At 39.2% G+C, this 21760-nt stretch overlaps 1 long non-coding RNA gene across 1 annotated transcript in view; it reads right to left on the bottom strand.

The window, feature by feature from the left end:
• Nucleotides 1-21760, bottom strand: part of LOC138187075 (uncharacterized) — a 163092-nt gene that overhangs the window by 74968 nt on the left and 66364 nt on the right. Inside the window, exon 4 of the long non-coding RNA XR_011175080.1 lies at nucleotides 18272-18339. This is a non-coding gene — a long non-coding RNA (uncharacterized LOC138187075). The remainder of the gene's footprint in view (nucleotides 1-18271; nucleotides 18340-21760) is intronic.

Raw genomic sequence — 21760 nt, 5'->3', positions numbered from 1 at the left:
CCAAAAAATTCTACTAAATGTCCAAATTGGACAAATTGTGAATGTAAACAACTAAATAAAAAAAAAATACGATAAATAGAATATAGGTATTTTTTTTATTATTTAATTTGCACTTTACAATTTGTCCGGCTGGACATTCGCTAAATTTTTCTAGCTTGATTGCTAAATAACACGTGGATGGCTATCCCCAGCGGGATACCATCTTCGAGTTATAGAATATTAGATGTAACTGAAATATTGAATAAAGCGTCGTTATCGAGTGTGGCCTTGGAAAATGAAATTTTGATCGAACATATTCGTACGAAGAAAGTTATAAAAAATATCTCACTTTACTTTTATTAATATTCAGACCCGATGAAGCATTCGAACGCTCGCAGACACGTTTCGCCAATGTATCGGATTATTTGTGCGACAAATATCTCGCAATCTGTATACGAATTTTCCGATCGATTTGAAACGTTGCGGATACGACGACGACAACAGGAGTGTCTCATCCAAGTTAATGAAATTTCAGTACGCTTTATACATAACGCTTTTCTACGATAGGCGTTCAAACGATGTTTCGTGAGCAGATATGCCACCCACATAGATGATGAAATTAGGAAATCATGACAGGAATAGAGCAAAGTCACGTCATTTAACGGCCCGGACGGCTAATTGGTAGCGGTTATGGACCTGCTCCAGGACCATCGTCGACCTCTGAAAGCTCGAAAAACTACTTCCGGCCGGTGGTTGATGCCTGTCCTGGAACCGGTCAAATTAGTTTCGTACGGTAACCTCGTCCTTTCCGCGTTGCGCACAGAAGAGAAAGGAGACGCGAAGAAGGAGAAAGAAAAAAAAAGACACGGAGCCCGTAAATTGGGACCGCTGCGCGATTTCTATGGGGTCCCCACGGACTCGTGGGCGGAGAAATGCCCCTGGCAACCAAGAAAAAAGATCGCACGCGGGATCACAGCTAACTAAGTCCGACGAGAGGGTGCAGGTGTTCGATCCTCTCCTTTGACCCTCCTATATCTCTCGATATTGCTTGTTTCTGGTGAAAGCACTTTATAAATACCGCGGATGATTCGTTCATCGCGCAGACAACGTCTAAAAAATTTACAAATTTGCGTATCTTTTTTTCAAATTGTCGTATAGATGGTCGATCTTCATTGTCTTCTTACTCGAAGATAGTATCCCGCTGAGGATAGCCATTCACGTGTTATTTAGCAATTAATTTGGACGAATTGTAAAGTACAAATTAAATAATAAAAAAGAAAAGAAACTGTCTTTTTTGCAGGGGACGAACTATTTCTATACACATGGTCATTAATTTACTTAATGTAATGATCATTTAATATAGCTATATATATATAGGGTGGTCGGTAACTGGTGGTACAAGCGGAAAGGGGGTGATTCTACGCGAAAAAAGAAGTCGAAAATATAGAATAAAAATTTTTCGTTTGAGGCTTTGTTTTCGAGAAAATCGACTTTGAATCTTCGCTCGGTACGCGTGCACTTTAACACGTCTCGTTATAACGGATCTCACTGTAGATCGTTGTCTTTTTTTTAATTTTTTAATTTGTTTTTTAATTCTTTTTTCTTTTTAAATTTTTCCACCGAGACAACGATCTGCAGTGAGATCCGTTATAACGAGACGTGATAAGTGCAGGCGTACCGAGCTAAAATTCAAAATCGATTTTCTCGAAAACAAAGCCTCAAACGAAAAATTTTTATTCTATATTTTCGACTTCTTTTTTCGCGTAGAATCACCCCCTTTCCGCTTGTACCACCAGTTACCGACAACCCTGTATATATATCGATAGTCCGGTTACTTTTCAAACAAAATATCTGCTTTATTCATTGCATTCTTCGTACAATTCTACGAATGTTTTTAGTACAATTGCACAGTAAGGAGGACTAATTTACATCGAATTCACAGTAAGAAACGAATGTCCGTTATGGTCCTGGTAGCACCTTGCTATAATTCAAAAACTGACGTAAATTATTCCAACGATTTACGACGTTTACCATCATATTCAGCTTAGAACGTAATTTTTCATCGTCAATTTATTATTCGATGTAGAATATTATCCCGTTCGATCGATATATCGCATTCGGTGTACAATATAATTTTTCCTCCAACATACAATTTATTATCTAAACTCTAGCACTACTACCACTAAATCTTCATTATTCCTCCAGCTTCTACGTCTCCATTGCGCTTCAGAATCGAATAAATCACAAGCGAACTATAGGAATTTACATACACCGCCAGCGTATTTTGTAATTCAAAGCGCGAGGATCATAAGTGAGCCACTCTAAGTCGTCTTAAGAATGCCCTATACGAAAATCTTCATAGAGATGCAGGCGACCATTTGATCCAGAGCTGTGGCACGTTTTGCCAAATACCAAAGAACCGTGTAAGAACTCGAGCATAAAAGATCGGTCATGCGTGGGATGCTTCTTAACCCCCTTAAAGACGATCTCTTACTCCTGGATTTCGATCTACGATACGAGCTGGCTAGATCAAGGGCCGATTATAGCCAGTTTGAAACGGGACTGAACCGGCCGACAGAATGGCTATTTGGGAAACACGAATTCCACCTCGGCGATCTTCACGCGCCACCGGAGATATTTAACGATACGATTTCTAAGCGCTGTCTACGCAGCTCTTGCGAGAAGGTGTGGACTTTGACGCATGGATAAACGCGTGACACAAGATGCGTCATGGCTGGGAAAAAAAATAACATCGACGAATTTGCACAATGGTTGGCACGAGCATTAAATTCGGCAACGAGGTTACCGAGTTCCTTTGAACGAGCTTTTCCTCTAACTGCATGCTTAGGCTGATTCGATAATCCATCAATTTATACATCGAATGGATTTAAAAGAGCTTTCGTCCCTTCTAAAATGGGATGTTAAGAAGAATGAAAGGTGAAAGGAAATTGCTAAGTAACAATGTGACACAGATTTCAAATATATTTCATATTTTCCGAATTATTTATATGTATTATATATATTATTTATATTTTCCAAAATGTTAGATTGGCCGAAAACTTTCTTTCGTTTTATAAGGAAACAATGGACGCGCAACATTTTTCGTTTTATATTATTTTATCGAATTACGTATGATCCGTTTTGTTCCATCAGGATAAAGATTACGTTTGACAAATTAGGTTTCATGTTTGTACGAAGATGCGTTGTTGTAAATGACGTGTCTGTAAAAGAAAGACACTTTTCGGACAACCTAATAGATTCCTTAACAAATTAATATTATTCGTATATTTTATCATTTGGATAAATTTATTCTTTGTCGATTATTAATACCTGATAGTACATCTGATTTGATTCGTTTGCTTTCTAAGAAGTTCATATTTTTTTTTTATTATTTAATTTGTACTTTGCAATCTGTCCAGCTGCACATTTGGTAAATTTTTCTAACTGAATTGCTGAATAACACGTGGATGCCTACTCCCATCGGGATACCATCGTCGAGTTTGACTATTTTATTTCTTTGGTGAAATCAACGGTGTGTTTTCTCTTTAATCTTCTTTCTAAAAATCCATATCACAGTAGAAGCTAATAGAACGTGAAACGATCACAAACGACAGCGACTTGAGAAACATAATTCGCGTTTAAAAATAAATTCAATCAGCCTGAATCGTTTCTATCAGGTTGTCCGGAAAGTGTCTTTCTTTCGTGTTTCTTACAACAGTGCACTTTCGTACAAACGTGGAACCAAATCTGTGAAATGTCGCGGTGTTTATTTCGACAGAATAAAATAGTATATAATATAGAACTATAGTAATGTAATATATATAGTATATAGCCTATATACAGTAATAATATAGAACAAAATAACATAAAACAAAAAACATTGTGCGTCTATTATTTCCTCATAAAATGAAAGAAACTTTTCGGACAACCTAATAAAATTGCTCTTCTCAGATGAATGTTGTCCTCTTCCTCGGTAATCCATACGGTATACACAAGGTAAAATGATAAATTTCAGCCCCAACGGGGACACGATATAACCGTAACGATGTAACAAGGCTCGATTCGTCTTGGTACTTGCCGATCGTCCTCGAACGAGCGTGCACTAGAGATCGAATAAGGAAATTAAGTAGACACGGTTCTAGATCGAAATAATTCTCTACGGCGTAGTAGACACGGTGTCGCAGCAAAATTTTCGCGGCTATTTTCCGCGGTGTATAAGTGTACGAGAAGCTACTAGGGCAGCTGCTTCTCTTGATTTTTCACGGTATCCTTTATATATACAGGGTGTCTCAAATTTTTTCCCTATGAAACGGGGCTTTAATTATCGCCTTATAGATTGTTTACTAAAACGTTATTTTTACTACAACCTTTTAGCCTCGTTGCATTACTTGCATCCTTTTCAACGAGATCCTATTCACCTCTTACGAACCAATTTTTTTGAGTTTCAAAGATATACGAAAAAATTGATGATAACGCGTTGCGATTTATCCTTCCAACTTTCTCAGATGTTAAAATTCAATGGAAACAGCAGGACCAGGAAAACGTCTATGAAAATGCTAACGACGCTGTATTGAAAATTTCTTCTTATTTTCGAAAAGCTGAGCAAGAATACCGAGACACCCTGTATAAGCTCGGTTCCAAGGATTTATCTCCCCGTGAATTCCATTGTCCGCGGAATCAAGGTGTTCGTGAACGACCGAATAAAAACTGCGGTGGAAAAAATCTGCGACGTCGAAAGGACGATCGCGTCACGCCGATTTCCGCGGGACACGAGCAACACGGCGGCCATCAACCACGCCGATTCACCGACCAAGAGAACGGTTTCAAAGCTGTAGAGAAGCCACCAGCCCTTGTGTGTAGCGCGACTTCTCCAATGGGACCACCCGTTCCGCTGCGTTATACACACCAGTCCGTTTCCTTGGACGTTTCTCCTTTTGAAATCGGCCGATACGCCGATTTCGAGCCTCGTTCCCTTTCTTTTCTTCGTCGCTCTCTACTTGTACACGACAGCCAAGTTTCTCTCCCTTTATATCTCACCGCCTTCGTCTTCTTTTCTCTGACTATCTTTGGCTTCTTACGTCGCCATTTAGACGAGGCGGCGCACCACTTTTGTCGCTGCCAACCTCCCTTTCGAGATCAACGCCGCCCTAATATTCCGTGACGACAGATCACTCGCTGCTTTCCACATTGTCCAGTCCTTCCTTTTCTCGGCCTTCCTTTTGTCGCTGTTAAACGTTATTTATCGCGACGCCTTTTTCTCCTGCTACTGTCGTACCGATCGTACGATTGACGATCGCAAGTGGCGTGGACGAGCAAATGCATTTCATCGCAAATGTAGCTATACAGATTTACTCGAACGTGGTATTCTGCTGGGGTAGCCATCCACGTGTTATTGGGTTGGTAATCACTTAGTTGCCAACCTAATATTTAGCAATTAAGCTAGAAAAATTTACCGAATGCTCAGCTGGACAAATTGTAAAGTACAAATTTAATAATAATAATGAAAAAAAGCTAAAGAAATAAAGTAGTCAAAATCGAAGATGGTATCCCATTGGGGGTAGCCATCCACATGTTATTTAGCAATTAAATTGGACAAATTGTAAAGTACAAATTAAATAATAAAAACAAAAATTAAAGAAATAAAATAGTCAAACTCGAGGATGGTATCCCGTTGGGAGTAGCCATCCACATTTTATTTAGCAATTAAGTTAGAAAAATTTACCAAATGGCCAGCTGGACAAATTGTGAGGTACAAATTAAATAATAATAAAAAAAAGCTAAAGAAATAAAGTAGTCAAAATTGAAGATGGTATCCCGTTGAGGGTAGCCATCCACGTGTTATTTAGCAATTAAATTGGACAAATTGTAAAGTACAAATTAAATAATAAAAAAAAAAATTAAAGAAATAAAATAGTCAAACTCGAGAATGGTATCCCGTTGGGGGTAGCCATCCACATTTTATTCAGCAATTAAGTTAGAAAAATTTACCGAATGGCCAGCTGGACAAATTGTAAATTACAAATTAAATCATAAAAAAAAAAACAAAAAGACTAAACAAAATACTTCTCTATAATAAGTATTAACTTATTATAAATAATTAACCATGTCACTGCGCCACGCCAGAAAAAATTACTGAAAATTCTCAATGCGAGAATTGATTGTAAATTTTAATAAATAAATAAAAAAAAAATTTAATAATAAAATATAAAATAAATAGAAAATATTCCGCTTCTTCGGCCAGAGTCAATGTGTGTAGGTTTTTGCTGTACGTGAAAAATTCCTGGCGATTTCAATGAAATAACACGCTGTTACTTTGCATCGGAATAAATTTGTCGACTCAAGTATCGCATCGTTGATGTAATTTTGTCATCGAAATAGAATCTTCTAAATTGTACAAAGAGTTTCACGAAGATTTTGCAAGTTCGCGTATTATCCTTCAATCTCGTGGCTGATATTGCAAGAGAAAATGTAGAACAGTTCGTTTGAAGTGCGTGAAATCAAAATCTTTCGTTCGAAAGGCATTCTGCCCTATATATAGAGTGTTAAAATAAAAACTAACAATAAGAACTACGTTCTAACTGTCTTTTTTTTTTTCAAGGAAATCTCTATTAAAATCGAAAACCATGAATCCAATTTCGTGGCATTGTAACTCATCATCATCCAGGTCATCTATCATTTGGGGTGGCACGGGAGATCGTGAAATCTAACCTATTCCTAGGCCAGCTAACTTTTGTCTTTTTTTCCTCCCTACGTATACCTTGGAGCCCAGGGAACCCTAACTCGCCATTAGAACACGTGCATCTACCAAAGTAACAAGTGCCCCATCGACGCTACAAACGCTGAAGAGGAACACAAAAAAGGAACATGGTCCATCATAAAAGGTTTCTAGCTTCGAACAAGCCTAATGATTATCGTAGATTTAAGAGAGTCGGTGCCACTGTTCCTCTTATCTCGCGCGGAAACGTTTCTTCCACTTAAATTAGAAGTTTTCTACATTAGAAGTATCATTATACGAATCGTAAAAAAACATTTCTAGCATGTTACCGCGGGAAGATCCATAGATAATTGGGAACCAGAATGCTTACTCTTGTTTCTGATTATCCGTGTTTTTTACTCTTTCTCCAACGCCATTATATTTTTTCTAACAGACATTTGTTCCTTTCGTGATCGATTTAAAATATGTAACAAAAACGCTCGATCTTGCGTGCACGCTAATTCGTCGCCCCTTTTTACTCTTTTTACATCACCGTGTTCTTTAAGTAAAATTCCTAGTTTTCAATCGCATTCATAGAACCACCAGAGTGCGAAATAGCGTCGTAAGCCTCCATGTAAATTTCAACAAATAACATCTTAACGCTTTGACTGCCACGTTGGTCATATTTAACCCTCCGCAATTGTAAAAATTGTATGAAAATTGACAGTAAGGGCATTTTGAATATAACCGATAAATAGAAGATACTTTGAAATAAGAAGTACCCCATTGAACGATTAAACATTTTTATTAGAACGTCGATAAAAAAAATGAGAACAAATCTTGCATCTAACGGTGCACTGTGTCTGCATCCATATCTTTGAGGGGTAATCTACGAATATTATTATAAACACAGCTTAGAAAATAATCGTAAATGCTGCTTTGTAATCGTATAATTGAAGTTAGAAGTGTGCACATACCTTGCTATTATATATAGAACGAGCAAATACCGTTTACCAGTATCTTCTACATGTTTCAACGATATATCCTGCACGATTTGCCTACGACGAAACAACCAATGCGAATGGTTTGTTGAAATAAACGAAGGCTTGTTATAATACGTCGCTATCAACCGTTACCAAGGCGCCACGGTGGTCACCGGTGACCACCAATAAGATAAACGATCGATCGGGGAAGAATGTTGTCTTACATCGACGATTTATTATTATTTTGCCATTATATGCTTCGAATAGTAAAAATACTCCCGTGACGTCCTCAGCGAAACACGTGGTTTCCGCGTGGCAGTCAAAGTGTTAATAAACAATTACACTGTTACTTTTCTGCTCTTGCGATTTATCAAATATACAACTTTAACTTTCCGCTTACGCTGCCTTTCACGCGAATATATCCGAAGCGTTAGAAATCCCCAAAGTCCAAAAGCACACAGGATTATTTCCGAAAATGACAAGATCTCGCGCAAGCGTGCAAAATTCGTGTAAATATTTGGTCGAGAAATTCTCAACGAGCGTTCCACTCTCTTTTATGCGGCGTTCGTTGATCAATATGTACAAATTACGCGGTCGAGGGCACTCGATCATCCACTTCCGTTTCACGATCCTTCGAACGAGCCTTTTTCTGCTCGCCGTGAATAAGCAATTTCAGCTTGCACAATAGCTTGAACGTCATCGAGGCCTGCGTAATTCTGTTTCCGCCGTTTATCCAACGAGATTATTCTTTCCTTTCTTTTCTTCTTTTTTTTATTCCGCTCAGACTGTGCGTAGGAAGTAAAGGAATTTCCGCTCGAAGGAAAACTCGCAGTCGGCTCGTTTAATTCAGCCTGCAGGTACGTAACGCTGTTCCACTGCTTCCACGATCCACTATCTCCGGGAAAATCGGTTTTCGGATAATCGCGTATTATGAAACGTTAATGGACGCGGAATACCGCTCGTTGCGTTGAAAAGAAGCGGAATCGACAAGGAAATTCGTTAGAGGAACCCTTGCGGCGGAAGAAAAAGAAGCGGAAGAAGCGAAGCGACTCGCAGAGAACAGCATTGTACGTCGTCGGCGCGTCATCTCATTTTGTGACGACAATTTTTAAGAACTTCATGCGTTCGTGCAATAGCAAGAATATTTCCGCGCCTTTTGACTGTTTGTTCTTTTTCTTGTTACGGTTGAATCGTATTAACGCGTTAAAATAGAACGTTATTGAGTTTCTTGGCAAGTTCGTTGCAATTTTAGGGAATTTGGTCGACGTAAAAGATCACGTTTAAAAATTTCTCGCCGAAAAATCTGACAGCTTCTGGAAGGACGGAATATTGCAGTTGCGTAAAAGATGGATAAAGGTTGGAAATGTAACTCGGGACGAACTTTCCGAGCGACCTAATATTATTAGGTCCTTCCTTCAAATAGAAGTTGAACTTATCTCAACGTATCTTCTGTTCTTCTCGTCTACGGTACAGCTTTGCTTGAAAGCTAAAAAGCACGAGAAATTTCAAATATCTCAACGAACGAATCTATCCACATTTAGGTCGATGTATGAGAGACGAAAACGTACCGCGTAAAATATTCGAACTGAAAGGAAGAGAAAGTTTTAAAAGGTTTAAAAGTTTTAAAGGTTCAAAAACCATTTCAAATTTCATCTCCAAAGACCGATTGAAGACGTGTACCAATTGTACGCTGTGTAGCTGCGCCCAGTATTTTTTATTATTTAATTTGTACTTTACAATTTGTCCAGCTGGATATTTGGTAAAACGCCCAGTTAACAAAAATATGTGGAGGAGTATCTGGTAGAAAACACAAGAGCGCATCTCTGCGAGCATCAGAGCGTCTATCTCTCGCTTGGATCTACGACAGGGCCTTCACTTTCCTGCTGTACTCTATCACGGTGCCCCGTCTGGCCCAGTCTGACCAGCTCTCTGAGTCACCCTTGCACGTGTTCGATTTCAGCCCCTCTGAACGTTGCTTATCCCGCTGGTCAAGGAACCTCCGAGATCCTTGGCGAGCGAGCTCTTTTTCTTGGCAGACCGCTCCGCCCACAGGACCCTTCCAGCTCGAGAAAAGGATCAGAGGGGCCAGAAAGACCCATCAAACAGTTTCTTCTGGCGCTTACATTGTCCGCTTCTATCCATCGAAAAGCGAAAAAAAAAAGATCTAACGGAAACTACGTTCATCTTGCGAAAAGTCATTGTGACTCGATGGACCTATCTGAAAGTTTCGCTTGTAGAATCGACAATGGCCATGGCCGGCTGCAGGCTTTCGTATTATCACAGAGAAGCGTAAATGCTCCAAGGATGCACGTAGGCGGTGGAAATTTCAAATAAACCAAGTTAAGGAAGAATCGAACTGTGGGACGTGTCGGGCGTTCTGTGGGCCCGACACTTCTTCGATGGTTTATATTATACGCGATAAATGGCGCGGTAGAATCGATTCGGTTTGGAAACACGGTGAGAGTTTGCTGCGATGCACGCGATACAAGGAACAGACGCTCTTTGGAATTGATAGTGGCTTTTGTATGCTACTGGCCAAACAAATTTGCACTTTAGTATCGATTTTGTAATTTCCCATATTTCTATATTGTGATTTTTGTTAGGTAGAACTGTATACATCTTTGTTGAATCTATTGGTAGGCAGACTAGCGACAGAGTTGCGTGTATGGTAGGAAATTTGAGCAAGTTTTTTTTTTTTATTTTATTCGGTAGACTATTTACGATGGATTCTCGTTGAGAATTACAGGTAAATTCTTTTGGCGTGATACTGTAACGTGGATTACAATAGTTTATAGTATGTTTGATTCTAGTTGAATCTAATGCTTCGATCTAAAGGGTATTGTCCTTTTTGGTCTACGGATCTGATCAGTCGTGTCAAGTAGTTGGGTAACTAATGGGTTTTGGCGGTTGTTAACTCTTATATTATATCTGTTTCTGAACTTGTATATTTCTTCTTTGACTGATTCGAGCAAGTGGCAAGAGAACTGCGTTACGATAAAAAGTAGAGAAAGCGCTGTTATCACGGATTAGATGTCTATTTACACGCCTGAGTAAATCTTAAGTTGTACGTTTATGGTTTAAAACCAACTTGGATTTAAGATAATTGATCGTATCTGAAAACTACAATGTATATATATATAGATATATGTTTCCATTATTTCCATTTTGATAACAAATTCTAAATCAAATAGAACACGCGATATCAGCGCAGCGCACAGAGATAAAATTGGAGAAAATTCTACCAGACAGTATATCTTATTTACATCTTGGAAAATGAACTTTCGTATGAATTCGTTGATAATATATACTGACCACTGCGTTATTGTGGTGAATGTTAAGCGTGTTATTTCAGATGATGAAATAAGTCGGTACTTGATATAGTCAAATGTATTTAAAATTATTCTACGTACCGAATACAGAGTTAATCGTCCTTTGCTCGACGCTACTGATCGTCCTTTGCTCGATGCTACTAATCGTCCTTAGCTCGATGCTACTAATCGTCCTTTGCTCGATGCTATTAATCGTCCTTTGCTCGATGCTACTAATCGTCCTTTGCTCGATGCCACTAATCGTCCTTTGCTCGATGCTACTAATCGTCCTTTACTCGATGCTACTAATCGTCCTTTGCTCGATGCTATTAATCGTCCTTTGCTCGATGCCACTAATCGTCCTTTGCTCGATGCTACTAATCGTCCTTAGCTCGACGCTACTGATCGTCGTTCGCTCAATGCCACTCGATATACGGATACTAGGTAATGCTTAGTGAATACTCGATACTAACTATTCAACTACTTGACTGTATCAAGTACCGACTTATATCATCATTTGAAATAACACGTTTAACATCCACCACATTATTCTATATCATACACTTTGAGAAATATAAAACATCATCGATGCATCGAACATGCAAATTTTCTAGATTCAAATGCACAAATAAAGGCAAGATAAGAAATCAAGACAAGAAAGGAACAAATCCGCGTTCACAGTGAGGTACGTATTAGGTTGTCCGAAAAGTTTCTTTCGTTTTATAAAGAAATAATAGACGCACAATGTTTTTTGTTTTATATCAGTTTATTGAATTATGCACGAACGTAATAATAGAAATGGATCACACCTAATTCAATAAAATAATATAAAACAGAAATTGTTGTTCATCCGTTATCATCTTATGAAAGGAAAGAAACTTTCCGGACAACCTAATATTTTTTTTTCATTTATTTATTTAAATTTTACAATTTGTCCAGTAGGACATTTGGTAAAATATTATAGCTTAGTGATAACCTAATATAATTAACAAAATTCTGGGCGTCGAGATCAACCACTCGCGTCGAGACCCGCAAAAAAAGGAGACTTGGAAACCTCCCCCAAAAACGCGACCCTAAAATCCGGCGAGAAAAAAAAATTCGTAACAGCCGGCCAGCGGATCGTATTTCACCCTGGAAACGCGCGTTCCACCCTCGCGACCGGCCACGAGAGGTCGAAAAATGGAATAGCCACTCTGAAAGAAAAAAAGAAAAAAAAAAACGTATGGACCGAAAAGGGTCGATCGCGAGTCGCCTTTCTTTCCGCCAGAGACGAAATCGAATAGACAGGATACCGCGATGACACGGTTCACGTTAATCCAACGATAGAAATCTCTAAGCCGCTACCGGTCATCCAGCAAAATGGCGGCCAGGATGCACCGGTCGTCCAACACGGGAAATGTATAATTTATAACGATAATCCTTTAAGAATGGATCCGTGCCCTGGAGGCAGATTCACGGTTCTGCGACCTTCAATGCAACACCCACCCTCCTTCACAATCACTTTTCTCCGTTTCCTATTCGTCCCTTTCACAATCCTCCCCTTGAACCTCTTTTTTTTTCTTCACGGGGTTCACCAATGAATCTCGGATCGCTGGATCCGTCGGCAGTTCCGCCCGTGTGTTTACATAGGTGCAAGACTCGCGAGACTGTTTATTTAGGAGCATAATGGGGAAGCTGATAAATGGAAACGGATCTCCGCTTGCACGACCGAGTCTTTCTCTCTGTCAGCCTTTCTGCTCCATGTTTCGTCATCTAACGATCCATCGTGAACGTTTCGAGGACGTCGGGAAAAGATTTCGGGGGAACTCGTTGGACGCGTTTGCCCAAACTCTCGATCCCGTGTGCAGACCGATGTTTGGTATTAGGATTCTTAGGCTCGTTTTCACCACCAACTTTATGTTGACTTCCGAGTTTATCGTATCTCGAACATTTTTGATGCGGCCAATGAAATTTGGATAGAATAGCGATTGTTAGAGTTGTTGATATTAAGATGGAGTTTGTATTTGCCGTTTACAGGATTCTGTTTGGTCATTCGATTATGTGGTCGTTATGCTGTTAAAGGAGAGGTTTGATCGCTTCATAAGTGCGTCGTGAAAGGAACAAATGTGGAGAACAGACAACGAACAAGCATAATACGTACTAACCCTAAGGAAGGTTAAGACTATCAAACTCGGAATACCAAAACCATGAAATAATATCCAATAGCGTCAATAGTGTCTGTTAGAAAATACATGTGTGTACATCTGAATTTCACTCCTGTTTGAGATAATTGAGAGTAATTGCGGATTTTGTCATTTGGTGGTAATCATTTATGTTAAGTGGTCACCGCTTCTAAGAAAACTCTACATCTGGTCTTTTCAGTTTTCTCAAGCACTGAAGCCATCGACAGCGTATAGACAAAAGACTGTGACGAAGACAGACCATAAACAGTAGACAGGCGACGTTGGCTTCGGGGTTTTCAGTTATTGGGTAACACAGCTGGCAACAAATTGTATTCTTACTTATAATTACACTTCTATTTAAATATATTTTCTGCCTTACAATTTATCCACGAGTTTTCTCTGTTTACACATCGAATAACCTCAACAATTTAGTTGCCAATCCAATATAAGAGAATACAGTGGTGTACGTTAATACTTCGAGTTATTCTGTTACATATAAATTTGTATTTAATAAAACTTTATCGGTATCATCGATTATTAAACGACGTAACCGTCACAGATAAACCGACTATCGTCCCTGAAAGGTAGGCCACCAGTCAGAACCTGACAGACATCATCAATCGTAACGCGAGGACTCTTGGCCGTCTCACACGTTGCATTGAAAATTCGCCATTCATTTGGTACGTGTCTCTGCATCGAGCGAGCGAGTTAGAATTCGCTCCCTTCGAAACCTTTTCTTTTCCAAGAAATTCCCACACCTACGTCACACTTTGCGTTGAATCGGTGCGGCAGGACCCTTGCATCCGGCAGGATCCTTTCCTCCAGTCGTAGAATATCTTGGGATAACAGCCGACTACATAGACGGGTGATCTATGTCCAGCCTTGGAAGAATTTCAACACGCTGTATCTTATTCTCACCTAAATCGTGCCGTTTCGAACGTTACAAGCTGGAAGCTACATTGCAAGAAAGCAGATCAATTGGAGATGCTATCTTCAGACGCATTGGCTTCACGTAATCCACCGCGAAAAATCGCCTTTTCCCAATCGGTTAGGGAAACGTGACTGAATTGTCATGCAGCTTCTTAAGAGACGATATATCTTAGATTCGTAAAGCGATTCTTTTTTCCTTCTTTTGTTCCTTTACTTGAGGAACGTAGAAACATACGTTAAACACAACTGGAGTATTTATAATTAAATAATTGAAATTCGGAAATATGAATTTCCATTTTAGATAATTATTCGCTGTCTCCTATTATTTTATAGCAACAAGTAACACCCAGTGGCATGGAACGTAGGAAAATTCGAAAAGGAGCAAACGCTTTTACTTGATGAATGACCATCCACGTGTTATTTAGCAATAAAGTTAGAAAAATTTACCAAACGTCCAGCTGCACAAATTCTAAGGTGCAAATTAAATAAAAAAAAAAAAAACTTTTACTTGTCACCGTTGATAATCGATAAAATCAAAAATAGTACGTACATCGAATCTTATCTAACATTCTATTTCCTATAGGCGAACTCGATAAGAGCTGAGACGCAGATAGCTGCGTGCAAGTTCTAACGTGTTTCTGCTCCACGCTGTATAAATGCGTGTGAATGCGGAAGATTGTGTAAAGGAAAAAAGCCCCGTCTCGAAATGACCTGCTTTTCTTCGTGCAGGTTCGAACCTGCAATCGGCGTACAATTCACTTTTTAACTGCCCCTGCTGGCAGAGAAACGTGTTCGAACTTGCTCCGTTCCGGAATATAAAAACGAATGTTTAAGTTCTCAGATGGTTCACCCACTAACCCACTTGCCAATTCGCATTAACCCTTTGCCAGGTGTGCAATTTAGGGTGAGTTACGCGACCAATACGATTCGAATGGTTTTTTTATGACGGAAAAAAAGAAGGAATCATCGTGCAATTACGATCGACCTATTAGCACGCATATATTTTACGTTCTAATTAACGAGCTCCCTCTTAACGAGTTCCCTACGTGCAATCTTTCATTCTTCGTACGTATTTACACGTTCCACTGGAAATTTTATCGACAAATTTGATATATCCTGTTAATTTTAAAGAGATTCAAATTAATTAGGTGCGTGGTATTTTATCAGATCTCTATCGATTAATCTTTAAAAAACCAACGATACGTCAAGAAATTTACCAGGCAACCAGGTAAACGGTTATCTGTAGTTCATAAAATAACTTTGCTTGATCTTATCTATTTAACAAATCCATTCGTTCTGGTGGAATTTTTATGGAAAGCAACGTTACCTTAAGAACTTCTGTGGAAAATGTTCTCATGGAGCACTTTTATCTTATAAGAAAATTTATATGACAAAATAAAATATACTCACGTAACATACACGTATAGTAAATGTACATAATAAAATGTACATATAATTATAAATAAAAGTACCAAATTACTGGATAGTAGCTTTACTTAACGATATAATCGATATCCTTATTTAATAAAAGTTATGAAAATTATAACATAAATAATTTTCTCTATTCAGTAACGTATTCGATATTTGTTACGATAATCGAGAACTTTTTTAGAAAGAAAAACTTGTATCTTCATATTTAGCAAAATTCATTCGAATTAAAACTTTTGTTCCCGAGAATTTTTCTTTATCCGTTCTCATCGGAACTTGTAACATTTTTTTCTTTTTATTATTATTATTTAATTTGTACTTTACAATTTGTCCACCTGGACATTCTTATAAGGTGAGAACGTTTTCTAAAAAAGTTCCACGGCCCATGTTTTAAATAGAACCCGTTAAAAAGTTCCATAACTCTTTCGATTCTTCGTGTTTATAGCTCTGCGATATCAGTTTTCCCCGAATCAGATGGAAAGTTTTTCTATGTGATTTGTATAATGGTCTTCCGTATAGTATCTATTATTCTAGCAAAAAAGGAAGAGACACGCTCCAAAGGAAGCAGAGGTGGTCTTTTCAAGAAAAGAGAGATCTCTTGTACAAACTGGAGCAAGTTCGAACACGTCTGGCTATTTTGTTGCTTCGGGAAGGTAGTTTTCGCGCTGAATTGCGTAAAGTCGAGACATTCAAAGGAAACAACTTGAAGCGAGTGTATTCTTCCTGGTGCAGGTTCGAACCTGCAACGACGGCCCCGTTTTTTCGATGCACGTGCGCCAGAACGCAGCAGCGTGATCCTACGACTTCCTCGAAGGCTCCTTCACGTCCTTACAAGTTTTTTCTTCCATGCGGATTTTTCAAATGAAATTCATCAAAGCATATCGTGATATCGATCTAATCGAATACAGAGACGACTAGAGGCTGGAATTACTTTTAGAAATCGAACAGATACGAATCGAAGAACAGGTAAAAAAGTGAAAAGATTTTTGATCGGTGTCGATATAGTCACGTGACAAAATCAGAAGAGATGTTTTTCTAATTAGGTATAATATTAAAATTAGGCATAATTAAAAAAATCTTCGAAATAAAAAATCTACAAACTTCAAAGGTCAATACGACTATAAGCAATAATTCTTATGTCATAGTCACGAAGATGATGGTACAAAAGCGATAAAACTCGAGAGACGTCAAATAAATCACCTCGTTTATATTCTCGACGTGATAGAAAAAAAATGATAAAACCATATTTCACAACCAAACCTAATATTACGTTGCCCGTACCGTTAACAAGATTAACCTGCTCGAACCGATCTGCTAACCCAAATCTTTAACCCTTTTACCTGAACCAAGATCGAAAGGGTTAACGGAAACCAGCCAGCGACACAAAGGGAAAGGGTTCACCTGTGAAAGGGTTACGACGCTACAAAAGAATCACCGTTCTAGGCACAAGAACAACGCGACAAGTGCATCAGATAGACAAGTCGAAAAGAGGAATAATGAAAGAAAGAAAGAAAGAATATTGCAATCAGGCTGATGAAATATTCCAATCGCAGCCGTATGACACGTTTAGTCAAACAGTCGCGTAATCGCACCTGGTCTTTTTCACAAAACGAAGGAGGAAAGGCTGCACATGTCGGCAGCAGCTGCGAAAAGCGTATTTTCTTCGCGCCAACGAACCACGTGGTTACGTGGCTTTATCGCGTCTTTCTGGATGACAGAAAAGAGGAAGAAATCCAAGAAGAAAGCGCAACCCTTGAACCAGACTGAAATCCACGACTCTTGGTAGTTTTCTTTTGCAGTTTTCCACCACTTGCCATACAGGTAATCTCGTGACAGAGAAAGACGCTGCTACAAGCGTTCTTCTTGCTTCGTCCAGTGAAACCGTTTGTCGGCGAGCTAAGAAATCTTCTTTCAACCAGTCGATTCGTCGTACCCCGATCGAAACACGATTTCCCCCTTCACGATTGCGCCCAATAGAGGGGCCCACATGTACACCTAGCTATGCACGTGTGCCCTTTGTGTCAGCTTTGACCCTTTTTACCTGGAGTCTTGGTCCACGAAACGGTACGCGGGGGAGGAAGCTGGTTCGAAAGGGAAACACGAACAAAACGTCGCGCTTACCCCGTACGGTGGCCCATTCAATGGCGTGTAAGATATGCATCTACGAGGTTGAATAGCTCGGAAAATAACGAAATTCCATCGGAGATTTTCGTGATTTTGAATAATATTACATCCCCCTGTTTCTCTGTGCCGCTGCCAGAGTTTCAAAGGGATAGAAAGGGTCCGTTTGGGCAAGCACTATGGCCGGTTCTCGTTATTGTGCCTGGGGAAATTCTCTGGACAGGTCCAGGGGACAAAGAGTTCTACGTTGGACAGCCACAGTTCGGTAGAAGAGGAAGGATTTGGATATGAAAAGTGACACGAAGAAAAACTGAGGATGACTAGAGCAACCGTTCCATCTTGATCGATCAAGAACGTTTGTTCGCAGTTTTCCTATCGAGTTTCAGCGTGGTCGCCAATTTTTGTTTTATCTTTGTGTCGTTCTCGGACGACGAGTAGCATTGTACGATTATATCTACGATGGAGTCAGGCAGATCGAATAATTAGAAGTTTGAATGGTCGTGAGAAACACGAAGAATAATTTCTTTCGTGCTATTGCGATAACGTGATCAACTTCGTATCGTATGTCGATGCAATCGTAAATTAAGTTCGTTAAATTGTACGAAGCTTGTCCGGCTCGTAGATTGTAAAAAGTGTAGACGTTTGAAAGAAGATTATGTCACTCACCCGATAATGCACGTGCTCGAGGAAAGTCGAACGTTCTCACCGCCTGCCACTATCCAATCTATAACAAACTTTGAAGAAGCATTGTGTCATAAAACTAGGCCATTCGTAAAGTAAAAATTAATATCGTTAATAATATCGCTTAAGTAAAATAATAGTAATAATAAAAATTGTTAATAACAACAATAACCGGAAGAACCAAGAGTTTCTTAAAAAACACTCGTAGCATAAAATAAAAATCGTAAAAATCGAAACTCTGATTCGAGCATCTGATCAAGACACGGTTTTAAACTAGGCCATTCGTAAAGTAAAAATTAATATCGTTAATAATATCGCTTAAGTAAAATAATAATAATAAAAAAAATTGTTAATAACAACAATAGCCGGAAGAACCAAGAGTTTCTTAAAAACATAAAATAAAAATCGTAAAAATCGAAACTCTGATTCGAGCGTCTGATCAAGACACGGTTTTGCGATCGGAAAGATCAATGGCGGACAGAATCGAGGCGTTGAAGTCTCCATCCGTCTAATCGCAGTCGGATTGCGCAAGGAACCGCCTTAATGACCGAGACTTGTACCAAAAGAGCGGCACCCTTAAAAAAATATTTAATAAGCAGGAAAAAAGCGTAATATGGTCGAGCTACTATAAATTCACCCCGTTACAGCGGCCAAGTCAAGGGGAGAGAGATAAAATTCCAATTACGAAGATCTCTATCTGAGAAGGCCGTAGCCTACCTGCCGAAAACGATTACCAGCGTCGTAGAAGCGAGAAACAAAAAAGAAATACGGTAGTCCGTATTACGGGTTATTTTTCGCCCGGAGCAAAACGGGGGACCATTTTTTGCCTACCCTTTCGGTCTCCGGTTTTCTTTCATTGGTTTTTTCGTGCTCCCCTTTCTGATACAATATTACGACGAATTTTTTGATCGATACGACGTGTACCACTTGTGGTGCTGCGTTTCCCTTCTCTTCTTCTTCTTCTTCTTCTTCTTCTTTTTCTTCTTCTCCTTTTCCATTCCAGTTTATCCATTTGCCGAACTGTCGTATATTTGGTCACGAAAATATATCAAGTGTTACGTGCGTATTTTCTGAAAAATTGCACGTCGTGTTCAGGAATTTGTGGTACGATCGAAGTAACAAAGATCCGATAGCTGGAAACTAGACGGAGACGAAGAAGAATAGCAAGATTACGTTAGAGCGTGGACGTTTCTGAGGATTTAAAATTTGGAAATTTGCATATGCGAGTTTCTCCGGGAGGAGAGCTTGGACGACAAAATTTGTATCTCAGATTCTCAATTTATTCTCGCACGTAACCGATTATACGAAATCAGTGAGAACATTTTACACGAGTATAATTATTACGTCGACGAGTAAAATTACTATGTCGGGTTAATTGGATCGCTTTCTTATTCACTGGATCGAACACGAGCGCAAGATATTTTTGAAATCGACCACGCAAAAACTATACGTCTCTACTTGCTTCGAATGAATCAGTCATTTTGGCGCTGCAACTGCGAGTAAATATTATTCGCATGGAATTCGATAACAGAGTTTGTTTCCCGATAAAATTCTGTGGATACAAATGTGGCGTTTCATACTTCGATTCTTTAGTGAATCATATCTAAGGCAAATTATGTACGGAAAGTGGAACGTGTGAAGAATTTAAGTCGTTTGGTCCGAACGCAGCGGAATCTTCGTCTTTTGAATAAATAACAATAAAATGTCTAGCGAGGAATTCCTGAAAGTTAACATTTTATTTAATCTCCGAAAGCCAGAGCTTTCAAGCGTACGTTGTAAAAAGTTGAACGTTATTTGAAGGGAGAGATAAATATTTAGCTAAACTTAATTTACACAAACCATAAATTATAGCGTTCTGGGATATACGCGAAGAAATTAATATTCGCCGACTTGTAATTAAATTTTTGCGCCATAATAATCCCGATTGAAAAATATACCAGTTTCCTTTTTAATATAATAAAACCGTATTACGTCTACTAATAATACGAGTAGTTACGCATTTTTACAAATAAGTGTATCATTAAGCGCTGCATTGTTGGTGGTATATAATAATCAAAAGTAGTTCGTTCGTAAGAGATCATTACGACTTTCATGATTGGAGCCTTACTGCTCCAGCTCTGAAGAAAAGAAAAAAAAGAGAAAAAACAAATTTGATTTTTACCACGCGGTAATAGTACAGAAATACAAAGTCATCGAAATTTAATGAACCCATTAAGATTCCACCTGACCTTACCCTCGAGATTATTACTTAGTCGATCATCGAAATGATTCGACTGGTAACGCACCTTTCGCCTAAGAGCGATGTTGCGCTTTGAAAATTCTAACACAAATATTAAACACTCACCATGTTTAAATGTAAATATTGGATATAAGACATTTTCATTGAAACGATTTCACTTTCTTCCTTTTACGTTTCAATCGCTCAATTTTCTTCGTCGAACTTCACTTAGTAAGAAAAAACGTAGATTTTTAATCATTTCAGTTGGAATGGAGCGGAGAAATTCGAGTAAGCACGTACTTAACAATTTTCCAATCAAATTTATCACAATAGACAGATATGACGAGGTCACAACGACCTGGGTCAATTTGACCCGGCCTCATCATTCATCGTTCCTCTTACTTCTTTCATCGTACTCTTACTATCAGAACTTGCAATGCACCGTAATGATTATTCCAATAAATATAGCAACAAGTATAAATAATAATCGCTAGCGACTGTTCGCGATAAACGACACTGTCAAAAACCAGTAAAACGATGTATTCATTTGGAAAACACCTACGTATTCGAGCATTAAGCAAACTAGAAGAAATCGAACTACAAAACCAAAGAACAAGAACTCGTTTCACTGGAGAAACAACGAGTCATGCACATTCGTGCACCAAATAAACCGGTGCAACCGAAAATACAAATTCAACGAAAAGGAAAATCAGATCTAATGGTAGACCGGTACATGGACTACTATTTTAATCCGAAGCAGCGTGTCGAGCGGCCAAGGGGAGCCCAGTGTTCGTTCTTTACACCGTAAAACAAACACGTAAACAGGGAGCGTCATGTAAGCAGGTAACCAAATCCGTGGAGGGAAACCTGGTATCTCGATCATGAAATCAGTACGATTACACGGTGGAGCGCGAGAAGGACAACGGCCGGTTGAGTCGAGGGGCGGAACGAGAGAGAAGGAGACGAAGGTGAGAAGGAGAGGTCGAGCCAAGGGGAGAGAAGGATGGCCTTCTGGATGCACCTGCCGGTGACGTCAGAAAGGGGACTTCTTGTTTGGAGCTGCACAGCCCCGGGGGTCACTACTACTGTTTCAGTCCAGCCACTTCTCCGAGCTTCTTCGTCGTCTTCTTCGTCTTCGCTTCCCTCTCTTCTCTCCCTTTACACGACGAGCCCAGGCTACACGAAAGACCGCGAGAACACCACTCATCTGCCCTTTGCTTGGCCATTATTTATATGCTAATGAAAAAGCCGTGAAA

The sequence above is a fragment of the Bombus flavifrons genome, chromosome 14, assembly GCF_040668555.2.
Source record: "Bombus flavifrons isolate JBK064 chromosome 14, iyBomFlav1_principal, whole genome shotgun sequence".
Classification (NCBI taxonomy): domain Eukaryota; kingdom Metazoa; phylum Arthropoda; class Insecta; order Hymenoptera; family Apidae; genus Bombus; species Bombus flavifrons.
Note: the sequence above shows the minus strand (reverse complement) of the source record. Positions and strands in the feature narration are given on the sequence as shown.